Raw genomic sequence first — 12,701 nt, forward strand, 5'->3', positions numbered from 1 at the left:
CGGCTCTCTTCCCTTTGACATAATAAGAGTGTTCCACCACTCCAACGCTTCACCTTTAAACATTTGGGGCGTATACTGAATCTTTTCTTTCCCAGTACACTTGCTGATTATGACTATAGATTCCATTTCTACTAACCATCTTAATGCAGCAATGGTGCCCATGTCGCCAGAAATTACTTTCGGTCCGTAAGTCTTGAAATATTTGAAAATAAAACCTTCAATTCTCAATTTCTTTTTTGAAATTTCGATTAAAGTTGTCACCTTGGTGGGTAGGGTGATCACCGGTATTTGAGTTTTGATCACTTTCTTCATCTTGGTGGGTAGGGTTTGGACGAGATTTAGATTTAACGGTTTTGTTGGATTGTATGGTCTTGTGGGATTATCGGGTTTCACTTTTATGAATTGAACCACCTTTCATATCTTGAACCAGCGGGTTCGTAGCTTGAGTTAGCATCTATTGCATTTTTATTATCAATTGCTTAGGTACTTCTTGAACATGTTCGGTTCTTGTAACAATCCCCAAAATTTCGGTCCAAATTTGACAAATTAATAAAGTTAAAGGATCAAAAATAATCTCTAAGACAAGTAATGGGAAAAACATTTGATTAAGGAAATATAAGAAAAATAAGGAAATAAAAATATTTCCTAAGATAAGTCTTCCCACATGAAGGAATTAAGAGAAAGAAACTCTATCCTACATGGAAGAATGTAAGAAAGTGGAAGCATTCCACTTGGGTATAAATAAGGAAAATGGAATCCATCCCACATGGAAAGTGGTAAAGAAATGGAAGCTTTTTATAAGGATTAGAGTTTCTATAGTAATATTCTTTTATTCCAAGCATCCACCTAGTGGTCGTAGCGGAGGGTGCGAAGCACCCGACGTGAACGCGTACGCGCACGTGCATAGGCTCGGGCGACGACAAGGCGACGATGAAGGGCGCAATGTCTAGCTTTGATGGAGCACTTTGCACTTCGCACTCTCGCATCGCCGCGAGCTGCTTGAGAGCCGCCTTATTGTTTTTGGAAAGTAGAAGCGATACCAAGAAATCACAAGATATGATAGTGCAGGGACTTAAAATGAAATTTCTGGAAATTGAACCTCATCGCGATACGCTATGGAGGTAAGGCTAGGGATCGCGATCTGATGTCGGCAACGCGAAACATGTGTCGAGCCACGTGTCAACACGTGGAAGTGTGACAGACCACGTGTCACCACGTGGTGTGACCTCATAAAATGAGACGTCGCGATACGCGACACAGTTAAAGTAGAGCCCATCGCATATCGCGATGGGACTTTGTAACATCCCGAAATTTCTAAGATGATATTATTTATATTATTTAATAATTGTGGGAAGTTTACTCGGGTAATCGGAGAAATCATAAAATAGAGTAGGAGCTAGTATGGGTCGGGCTAGTGTTGGTAAACGGATATGGGTTATGGACTTGGGACATGAAGCAAAAAAGGATGAGACCATGGGCTTAAGCCCATGATCCATAATTATATAAACCTTAAATTCCCATTTATCATTCATTTTACACATATTCCATACACCACCAAAACACACACTTAGCTCCCTATTATATTTCTCTCTCTCTAGCCGAAACAAATGTGGAAATCCAGCATCGACCCGAGGTAATGATAGTGTGATATTGTAGAGATCCAAACCCGTTAGATTTAGTCACGAGACGACGAGCCGACACGGTTAAACTGTTGAATTCACGAGATCCGGGTGGAATCGGGTATAAACCGAGCCTAAGATGAGCTTAGGGATCACCCTAGCTCAGATCTGGATCGAACGGGACGAAAAACGGTGAAAATGGTGGTGAAACTAGCGAGATCTCGCTTTTCTGGCGAGATCCCATTATTCCGGCAACGGCGGCGCCAGAAAGGCGGCGCCGGAGATTTTGGTACGAGGTTAAGTGGTGTTAGGGAATATTCTTACCTAACCCTAATTCGTTAACGGAGAGTTAACGATCAATCAATCAATCAATCAAGCCCTGTATATCACACCGCATAACACGCTATCGGTAAGGTCATGGGAGGGTGGGATGTAGGCAAGTCTTTCGTCTATCCGTGAGAATAGAGAGGCTGCTTCCAGAGAGACCTCCGGCTTATAAAGCTACATACAGGTAAACAGAGTAAACATACATCCTACAAGAAAAGACACTTAGCAATACATAGATAGAAAACTACCAAAAAAGCAGGGAATCTTTAACCTACTAAGAATAGGGCATAAGAGTCAAAAAGCAACATCAAACAAAATATATACATAAAAAACAAGGAGCCAGGCTAGCCAACTAGACCCTAAATACAAAGCTAAGATAACTAGGTACCTTCCCCTAGAAGTCTCTAACATTAATCCTACGTCTCCACGAATCTATCATGGACCATGTCCTCAAAGAGGTGCAACTCTGTCAAGTCATGTCCAATTCTCTCATCCCAAGTCAATTTAGGCCTGCCTTTACTTCTCTTTCCTTCCACAATGAAGGTTTCCACTACTATAACTGGCGCTGTTATCGGTCTCCTCTTCACATGCCAATCTCCCTTCTTTTATTTTCTATGATATGCTAACTATTCCTAACCTTTCCCTAAAGACCTCATTTCTAATCCTATCTAATCTAGTGTGTCCGCACATCAACCTCAGCATCCTCATCTCTGCTACCTCCATCTTGCGCGCCTGTGTCTTCTTGATGGCCCAACAGTCTGGTCTATATAACATTGCAGGTCTAACTAGGAATCTATAAAATTTCCCCTTTAATTTAGATGGGAACCTCTTGTCGCACAAAACCCTAGTGTCTGCTTTCCACCTACACCAGCTAGCTTGTATGGGGTGGGTTGTGTCACTATCTATCTCTCCATTTCTTTGGACAAACGATCCTAGATATTTAAACTTCGTTATCTGCGGAACCACCTGGTCCTCAATAGTGATATTGGTGTCCTTTATATCGCCAACACCACTGAAGTCACAACAAAGGTACTCTGTCTTAGAGCGACTAATTCTTAAACCATTATCCTCTAAAGCTACACGTCACTCCTCTAGCCTTTCGTTCAAGCTTTGTTTAGTCTCAACCACTAACACAATATCATCTGCAAAGAGCATGCACCATGGGACAGGCTCCTGAATCGACTTGGACAGCTCATCCATGACTACCATGAAAAGAAACGGGCTTAACGCCGATCCTTGGTGGAGCCCCATCTCCACTGGGAAAAAAATAGTATCTCCTACCTGCGCAGGTACACTAGCTTTAGTCATGTCATACATATCTTTAATTAAGTCTATATACTTTCCAGGTACCCCTCTACCTTTTAAACTATCCCAAATTAGTCTACGTGGCACACTGTCATATGCTTTTTCAAGGTCGATAAATACCATATGTAGGTCCATCTTTTTCTCCCTATACTTCTCCATTAATCTTCTCAGTATGTGTATCGCTTCCGTGGTTGACCGTCCTGGCAAGAAACCAAATTGGTTAACCATAACCTGCGTTTCTCTCCTAATTTGAGTCTCAATTACTCTCTCCCATAATAACTAGAAGTAATTCGTCAAGAGGTTCGCTAACAAAAACTTAACGAACTAGCCTTAGTTCGTGATCAAGTTCGTTAAGGAAGAAATAACGAATTAAGAAGGTCCAATTCGTTACATGGCCTGATTCGTTTTTTAGACTGGTTAGTTATATGGACTGATTCGTCAAAGGACCAGTTCGTTATAAGGTTCAATTCGTTATAGGGTTCAGTTTGCTATCAAGGATAATGATTGTCTAGTGGTTATTAGTGTGTATGATTGCTATGATGTGACTTGTTTACTAAGTAAATAATGTACTGATAGGAAGTGGGTTATAGACAAGTAGAGGTATAGTGAGACTGAAGTGGATAGGGGTCTAGTAAGAGCGTTAAAGTGGCAAAGTGGCATAACGTTATTCGTTATTAAAGTGGCAAAGTTGCATAACATGATTCGTTATTAAAGTGGCATAAGTGGCTAAGCTGTAGGAGTAATTAAGTGGCTAAGCTGTAGGGTAATTAAGTGGCTAAGAGGTAGGGGTAATTAAGTGGTTTAGCAGTAACAGGTTAGATAGTGGACTATGTGTCTCCGGATACGTATATAATGTTTGTAGTGGTTGTATGATAAGTTGTCTGATTAACTAGGACTCACTCAGCGTAGCTGACTTTTAGTATGCACGCAGCTTATCAGACTAAAGAGCTAGCATGAGGATGGCACATGGCATGGATTCAATGGCCGGCATCTGAAGATGGAAGAAATGAAGTTTTAAATAAGATGTTTTATGTTTGGTTTCCAAGAAAAGATTAAATGTTTTGTAATGAATAATTAAAGTTAACGCTTCCGCGAAGGTTTTAATGAAATCTGATTTGTAAGAACTGTTTTTATGAGTAAATTCGACGTTAAAGTAGGGCTACCGGGTACGGGGCCTTACAATTTGGTATCAAAGCAAAGTTCGAGAGATTTAAGCATCCTACATGCTTAGACTCGAACAGATAATGGGATTTAAGTAATAAAAGAAAGAAGATGCCAGTTCAAGATAGCCATGTGTCACTCAAGAAAGCTCAGTAACGGTAAAGCATGTTAAATAATGTATAAATATGTTCGCTTAATTGTTAAAGAAAGGATATACGCAGTATATGGATAAGATTTATTGATTATTTAATTGATTAACTGTTTAGAAGTCGAAACTAGCACAAGTGAATTCATAAAAGAAAGTATGTAGAACCTGAGGAGTAATGCAAATAGTTAATTACACTTGGCCACTGTCGTTAACTACTTACTTTACGAATCATGTGCTAAATAGTTCCTGGAGTGATGACGTTTGTGTTCTCCCTTTTAGAATACGATGGCTGGAGCAAGAAGGTTTGTTGGTAAAGGAGGTCATACAGGACGTCCTTGTTGGCCACGTGTTGTCCGGATGCCTTCTGAAGAACCAGTTACTACCACGAGAAAGGAGAAAATTGAAACTCTACAAGGACCAAGCAGCAATGAAGGGTATCAGCTGGATCATGTTGTTCAGTTTGCCATTTCTTACATTGTAGCTGCTGCTGCGAAGGAATTTCGTCATGGCAAGTCTGCTGGGAGCCATGCAAGGACCACTGAGAGAGCGGTGGAAGACGGTGAGAAAGGAGGAGCGAAAGGAACCAAAAGATTTGCAGATGTCCTGGACTATGTGGGGAATAAGGCACCAATGATTTTGGATAAGGGGACATGCAAGGTGTGCGGGAAGATGCATCTCAGAGAATGCAGGACTGGGTCGGACAAGTGCTATCGGTGCGGAAATAGTGGACATTACTCTCGAGAATGCCCTGATCACCCTAAATACTTCAAATGCGGTAAAACAGATCACAAGGCAAGGGAGTGCAAGGGGACGGGGGCGGAAGGCGTAGAAGGGATATGAGCTTAGGCTAAGGGAAAACTGCCAAAAGGGAGCGCTCAATGATGGAATAATTGCTTATGCAATACTTTTATTTTGTTTTAATTATGATTGCTTAAGAACCTGTTTTGTGTTAAGGTTTAAAACTTATGCTTATCTATGACGTGTAATATATTGAGTTCTTATGATAAAATGTTGTTTTAGACGGTAGTGTTAAATAGTACGAAACAGGGTCCCTTGGAAGGACGAGACAAAACTTGGTACATCGAGGGCTTCATGGACAACCTACCTTAATAGCTAAAAACCATGAACATCACTCGGTGACTGGAAGATAGGAGTAAGTAGGATAACCCAGAAGGCAAATACGATTCAATAAAGTGTGCGAAAATAAGGAGTGTTCCTCTTACAAGGGACAAGTTAGGTTTCAGGGATGAACCTCTTTAAGGGGGAAGACTTGAAACATCCCGAAATTTCTAAGATGATATTAATTAAATTATTTAATAATTGTGGGATGTTTACTCGGGTAAGCGGAGAAATAATAAAATGGAGTAGGATTTAGTATGGGTCGGGCTATTGTTGGTTAATGGATATGGGTTATGGATTTGGGTCATGAAGCAAAGAAGGATGAGACCATGGGCTTAAGCCCATGATCCATAATTATATAAACCTTAAATTCCCATTTATCATTCATTTAACACATATTCCATACACCACCAAAACACACACTTAGCTCCCTCTCATATTTCTCACTCTCTTTCCGAAACAAAGGCGGAAACCGAGCATCGACCTAAAGTAATGATAGTGTGATATTGTAGAGATCCGAACCCGTTATATTTAGTCACGAAACGACGAGCTGACACCGTTAAACCGTTGAAGTCACGAGATCCGGGTGGAATCGGGTATAAACCGAGCCTTAGATGAACTTAGAGATAACCCTAGCTTAGATCTGGATTGAACGAGACGAAAAACGGTGAAAACGGTGGTGAAACAACGAGATCTCGCTTTTCCGGAGAGATCCCGTTATTCCTGCAACGACGACGCCAGAAAGGCGGCGCCGAAGATTTTGGTACGAGGTTAAGTGGTGTCAGGGATTGTTCTGACCTAACCCTAATTCATTAACGGAGAGTTAACGAACTAGAGTTAGTTCGTTAAGTGAGAGTTAACGAACTGGAAGTAATGTGTATGATTGCTATGACGTGACTTGTTTACTATGTAAATAATGTACTTATAGGAAGTGGGTTATAGACAAGTAGAGGTATGGTGAGACTGAAGTGGATAGGGGTCTAGTAAGAGCGTTAAAGTGGCAAAGTGGCATAACGTTATTCATTCTTAAAGTGGCAAAGTGGCATAACGTGATTCGTTACTAAAGTGGCATAAGTGGCTAAACCGTAGGAGTAATTAAGTGGCTAAGCTGTAGGGGTATTAAGTGGCTAAGCGGTAGGGGTAATTAAGTGGTTAAGTAGTAACAGGTTAGATAGTGGACTATGTGACTTCGGATACGTATATAATGTATGTAGTGGTTGTATGATAAGTTGCTTGATTAACTAGGACTCACTCAGCGTAGCTGACTTTTAGTATACATGCAGGTTATCAGACTAAAGAGCTAGCATGAGGATGGCACATGGCATGGATTGAACGGATGGCATCTGAATATGGAAGAAATGATGTTTTAAATAAGATGTTTTATGTTATGGTTTCCAAGAAAAGATTAAATGTCTTGTAATGAATAATTAAAGTTAACGCTTCCGCGAAGGTTTTAATGAATTCTGATTTGTAAGAACTGTGTTTATGAGTAAATCCGACGCTAAAGTAGGGCTACCGGGTACGGGGCCTTACAAACTTAATTTTGGCTTTAAAAGGGAGGACCATGACCATTTCTCCCACACACCTCCCACACTCTCTCTAGAATATTTACTCTCTCTACATCGTCTTGCTTGCCAATCTCGTAGTACGTGCCAAGCTCTCAGGTTCTGACAATTTAAGCCATGATACGCGATATAGAGTTGAAGTGTTTCCCAATAGGTGATAAATATCTAACTCCGAATACCCGTGTGAGGTAGGGATTCTGTCTAAGTTATTATTTATTATTATAAATGGCTTACACCATAGTCGGGGGTATAGCCCAAACCTAGATTTCGATTAAGCATAATATAATTTTTCTTAGGCAAAGGTTATAGTCAAAATGTTGTTTCTTCTTGATTAAGAAACGTAAGCATGCATATACAAGGGGTATAGTTCAAATAGTATTTCTTTATAAATTAAGAAATATAATATTCATATAAAAGATTATAGTTAATTTAATGTTTCTTCTTGAAGAAGAAACTCAGTATAGATGTTTCTTTCTGAAAAAGATACGAAGTATATAATTGGTAAATAATGGTCCAAATGTTTTATATAAACACGTAATTTTATCAAGGTTAAAGCTATACGAAACAGACTAAAGGTCTGAAGCTAGATCGATGATCTAGTTATTTATACAAAGGTTATTTATATAAGAAGTAGAGTTTCCATAGTAATATTCTTTTACGCCAAGTATGCACCTAGTGGTCCTAGCGGAGGGTGAGAAGCACCCGACATGCACGGGAACAGGCGAGGACCAGGCGACGGAGGCGGAGAAGGTGAAGAGCGTTGGGCACAATGTGGCGCTTTGATGGCGCACTTTACACTTGAGAGCCGCCTTATTTCTTTGATGGTGTACCTTGCATGCTTGCATCGTCGCGAGCCGTTTGAGAGTCGCCTTATTGTTTTTGGAAAGTTGAAGTGATACCAAGAAATAACTAGATATGAAAGTGCAGGGACTTAAAATGAAATTTCTTGAAATTGAACCTCATCGCGATACGGGTTGGAGGTAAGGCTAGGGATCACGTATCGCGATCTGATGTCGGCAACGCGAAACACGTGTCGAGCCACGTGTCACCCTTGGATCTAGGATCATGAATTATACATATATAGTATCTAGTAGTGTGACTTTGTTGGAAGAAATTTTCAACATGCATTTAAACAACTTGTAAATAAAAAATTAAAGTTACTGATGTGTTTAGTATTAACTTTGTTTGAAATAGGCTAGCCTTATTTTTCGGCAAAGATATTATTTATTTGAAAAAGAGAGAGTGTTATAAATTTAAAGGGGGTATAATTGTAAAATTAAAATGTTCTCGCAATTTTCTTCGAACTTGGGAGCACATGAAAGCTTTAATTTCTATACATTTCTGTCAAGCTCGGCAACATGATAGTGTATGTCCTATGGACGGATCAAGCAACAAACAACTAGTTTACTTGGATCAATCTCAACACTAGCTAGCGGAAATCACTATTGGGGAACTGAGATCTCGGATCATGCTTGGGTTATTATTTACCCGAAGAAGAAAGTGAGAAGAAAAGAGTTGGTGAGTGGATAGGATAATATGGCAAAAGGTTATGTATGCATGAGTATGCTCCACTTTATATATGTGAGAGCATATCATGCATTCTTCCATTGATGGGCCCAAATGGGCTTTGTTTACATGGACTTAGGCCCAAACATATAAGGAAATAAACTGACGAGCTAACTAGAATACAACGTTTATAGAACAAGTAAATACAAAAGACTAATAAAGAAAACGAGGCCGTACAATTTTCTGCCTCTAGTCTTTAGTGTTTAATCTGTTAGCTCTCGTCTTCAGTCGATTTCATAATCGAAGCCGTATTCGCAGTTGTATAGTTGATTATCAACAAGATAATGTAAAAACTTGTTAAATTTCTCAACTATGTATTTTGTCTTTTCGCGACGGACGTCTTCAACGTTCCCAAGTGGCAAGTTGTAGGGCTTCAACAGATCTTCTTTGCTGAGCGCCGTAAGCTCATGCTTTTCAAAGAAACGTAAGTGGTGCATATCTTCACAATGAATTACCACTTCTCCTGTTTCGATGTCGAACTCCTAACAAATAAAATGCTCAAACAAGTTAGGGAGGAATGGTTCATTATGGTAGATAGCTCTCCCTTACTTGTGAGTCTTATAACGCCACATCCTATTCTTCTTTCCGATTGCGAGATCAATCTATGTTGGATGATGGAATTCTTTACCCTATTGAGCTTGAATTTGGTTAATCATTCTTCCACTGCTTGCTCAAGAACCTATTGAACCATCTCTTGAGCTTCTTCTCTGTCACATAGTGGCTCACTATTCTTCTGAAGTACTTCATGTCGAGCTCAGACACAGTATGCTTAACAGTAATATGCATGTATGTAAGATCTCCGTTGGTTCGACGTATTGCCCATGTTTCGCTGCTAGGGAGCCAATTGCAATATACGATCAGGGAATCATCCAGATAAGGATACGGTCGATCTCTCACACTGCTTGGTTGCTGACAGTGTAAGACTTCATTCTTCGTCGCTTTGGAGCTTGCGACGATTCAGCAGTGTCAGCAACAAAAATAGTGGCTTCAGATTGAATTGGGAGAGCCACCACAGTCTCATCACGAACTGTAATATCCTGAAATTTCTATGAATAAGATTAATATATTATTTACGCCGGAAGAATTAGTTTCAGTTAGTAGAAGAATAATAAAATAATAATAAAAGGATGGTAGGCTAATTATATGGAAGTAATTATGGACTTAAAAAGTAAGATGGGCCTAAGGTCCATGGGCTTAAAGAAGTATAAATACCCCTTAAACCCTAATCCTTTCAATCTCTATCCATTTTACACCTTAGCCTCCACCATAAAAAACACACACTTAAGCCAAACACTCTCTACTCAATTCCATTCAACGATCTGAGACCAACCAAAGGTAAGAGATCATTTATCTCAACTGACCAACCTGACACCGCAGCCCCGTGATGCCTAAAGAGCCGTTTGAATCTAGATCTAGCTTTATCCGGGTGTTTAATCAACCAAAAACGAGCTTAAGGGCCACCTTAGCTCAGATCTGGACACCCCGAAGCTACCCAGGTCATAAACGATCAAACTCCGGCCAACCATGGTGGATAACTGTGGTGACGGCTCCGAAATAGAAGAAAAACCCCAAAAACGCGAATAAAGGAGCTGAACTAGAATTATACGGCGTATAAGTATATACGCCGTATATGTAAAAGCAGAGTATAAGTATACACACGTATACGTTTTTTCGTATATGTAAAAGCAACATTTAAGTATACACGCATATATGTTTGGGCGTATATGTATGATAGCGCATAAGTAGAGACGTATAAGGGGAGGCGCATAATTTACACGGCGCATAAGTTCTTTATGGACATATACGGCGTATAAGTTATATGGCGCATAAGTCCATAAAGGACTTATGTGAGCGTGTAACTTATGCGGGCGCATAAGTCATATGCTGGCCAACTTATACGCTTGTCTGCTTATACATTGAAATGACTTATACATGCTGACTTATACGGGGAATGACTTATACGCTGGTATGGATTTTTACTTAGGACATAAGTGATTTTCCAAAGTAAACGAAAGTTAAACAATGTATACGTACGTAAACAATAGATATGGACTTATATGATGGTTAAGATAAGAATAAGTAAATAGTTAATAATGAAAGGTAATGTTTAAAATGAAGATTTGATTTGATTAAATAATCGAACTTCGGTTTTTTCTGATAAGGTTTTTGGTAAAGGCTTAATAAGAAAAGGAGTTACCATTAACTCTAAATGGAATCGGACCCAGGTGAGTTTCTAGTCCCCTTTCATTGTTATGTTTTCCGGGCTGTGTGCATACTCGATGTGTTTAGTTAATACACATCCCTTAAGTGGTAAGTGTATACCTTATATGATTTATGCGATAGTTATTGATGTTATGAATGAATGTTTGTCAGTACGTGAACGATCTTCGAATATTGCACTTATCGCCAGTAAAGGTGATTGTTTTATATATGATGCATGAATGATGTATGTTATGTTTGAAAGTTTATAAATAAATATAAAGAAAGGTATGGTAAGGATGTACGGAAGATAGGGACCGAGCCCTAATACTACTTGAGGAAGAAGGGACCGGGCCCTAATAATATCTGAGGTAGAAAGGGAGCGAGCCCTAATAATACTCGAGGAAGAAGGGACTGGACCCTAATAATATCCGAGGAAGAAAAAGGGACCGATCCCTAATAATACTCGAGGAAGTAGGGCGTATTGCTCTTTTAAATATATAAGTATGTAAAGTAAGATTAAATATAAAAGTATGAAAGAAAGAAAGAATGAAAGAAAGAAAGAAGGTATATACATATATATGTACAGAAGAAAGGTAATATAATATGTATCTTCGGATACGTATGTATAAGTATGTGAATGTATTGTATGTTACCTGATTAACTAGATTCACTTAGTGTAGCTGAATTTTAGTATGCACGCAGGTTAATACAATGAAGTAGTTGGCCCGAGGGAGACACATGGCATGATTTTGAAGGAACTGGCATCCAAAGAAGAATTTTCATGATGTTTAAATAAGATATTTTTATGTTATGTTTAAAACAAGATATAAATATGTTGTAATGAATGATTAAAGTTTTATTATTCCGAAAAAGTTTTAATTAACTCTGATATTTATAACTATGTTTATGAGTAAATCCAACGCCAATGTAGGGCACCAGGAACGGGGCCTTACACGAACAAGAGTGTCCGGGTTCGGAGAGTAGTTGATCCTGTCAGCATCATCTTTCAGTTTCCACAGCTTCTTGAACATGAAAGCTGGTATCTGCAAAAGAACAAACATTAAAAACAGGGGCTATTTCAGCCTCCAATGCAGCATCGGCTTCTCTTGTTCTTTGTGCCTCACTTGGCGAGTCGTGTGGTTGGCTCGCCTTATTTCATCCAGTAGCCTCATCACCGCCATTGTCATCATCATCATCATCACCACTGTCACGCGGTTCATCAAAACTATCATGAGGATCATCCTCCTCATCATCACCTTCATCATCTTCACCATTCGAGTCATCATCATCCGACTCGTCATCGTCACCATCATCACATCGTCACCTTGAACAACTTGCTCTTGCATAGCAGGAGCAATCATAGGAGCAGCAGGAGCACTCACTTGTGCAATTGATGCAGCTACAACAAGTGCATAAGTCATTGCAGTGACCTGACCAGTGGTAGCGGTAGTAGTAGCAACAACTTCGGTACTCACAATGCTTCCAACAACCACAACTGGCTCCTCAATGACAAAACCTACACTACTTCCACCGCCTTATTTTCTTGAGGATTTAGGGAGGGTTCCATAAAAATTTCCTTGAGCTTTGACCATTTCGGTGTTAGCAACAAGGTTAACGACATCAGATCTACTTTTATTGTTCTGCTCTGTCCTTTGCTCGTTGCCCTGTACCAATCGTCTAAACGTCTTC

Source organism: Bidens hawaiensis, unplaced genomic scaffold (assembly GCF_021521415.1).
Source record: "Bidens hawaiensis isolate Kalapana, Puna unplaced genomic scaffold, B.hawaiensis_p1.1 tig00034302_1, whole genome shotgun sequence".
Classification (NCBI taxonomy): Eukaryota; Viridiplantae; Streptophyta; class Magnoliopsida; order Asterales; family Asteraceae; genus Bidens; species Bidens hawaiensis.